The sequence below is a fragment of the Octodon degus genome, unplaced genomic scaffold (assembly GCF_000260255.1).
Source record: "Octodon degus isolate 3935 unplaced genomic scaffold, OctDeg1.0 scaffold00089, whole genome shotgun sequence".
Taxonomy (NCBI): Eukaryota; Metazoa; Chordata; class Mammalia; order Rodentia; family Octodontidae; genus Octodon; species Octodon degus.
In genome coordinates this window covers 9,585,102-9,586,091 of record NW_004524665.1, presented here as the reverse complement: position 1 = coordinate 9,586,091, position 990 = coordinate 9,585,102, and the positions used below count along the sequence as shown (strand labels likewise).

Here is a 990-nt window from a genome sequence, read left to right as displayed (position 1 = left end):
TGCCTGGGTCAGTTGTCCCTAAGTGTGCCTGACCCTGTGAAGTGGGGTATCAGTGATGCCTTGTGGGGCTGACAAAGGAGTCAGTTTGCTAATATAGGTGACACTTGGCACCTAGAACGTGGAAGCCGAAGTAATACAGAATATAAGTTATTCTGAGCCCTTTTGGGCTCCACAGGCACTCTGTGTCCTCATACTTTACTTCCAAGTTCCCGAGTCTTGTAGTTTTCATCTCATTAGACACAGTGATTTATCCTAGGTCACTCAGAGTTCTGGAGGCGTACAGGGCCCTGGTGTGGTGTTAAGAGCTTCTTTACCCAGAGGTCATAAACCAAATGGGAAACAAGTAAATTTTGAAGGAGTGGAAGCCGGTCACCTTTGAGAGTATTGGAGGGTTTGGATAACCAATCCAAGATGTGGTTCAAGATTCTACCTGGAGTTGCCATCATGAGCATGTGCTTGGTCATTCTGGAGTGGCCACTGCATACATCTACCAGTTCAGCAACAGGGGCAAGGAAAAAAGGGTTACTCACTTTCCATATCAGTGGAGTTTGATGAAAAGAGACACGCATCTCTGGAGTTAACTGTTACTATGTGTCAAAGGGTTTGGAGAACATTGATTAAAGAAGCACTTTTTTTTCAGAAAGCATCAAAAAGTGAATTTATTGAACCATACTCAGCTGATAATACAGCAAGTTGGTGAGTAATTCATACTATAGTATGCTGAATGAACTGAAAACAAAAGGTTGGAGGAAGGCAGAGGAACTTTGTCTTATAAGCATCAGAACTGAGGGGCTCCATAATCATGTGGCATCCATTCAATATTGTATCTGTGATTAGAAATGTACATGATAGGAACTCCAGGGATCTTCTGGATTCTCCATTTAAGGTCCCGGTCAACCGTGGCCACAATGTAACACTTGTGCTGAGTTACTCTCTGCACTAAGCCGTCCTCTGTGTAGGTGCCTTTATGTGTGCAAGGTAATTGTTCAA

General features: G+C 43.5%; 1 pseudogene; it reads left to right on the top strand.

The window, feature by feature from the left end:
* The first annotated feature begins 411 nt into the window (after window positions 1–411).
* LOC101580911 lies at window positions 412–621 on the top strand (annotated as a pseudogene).
* Window positions 622–990: the final 369 nt, after the last annotated feature.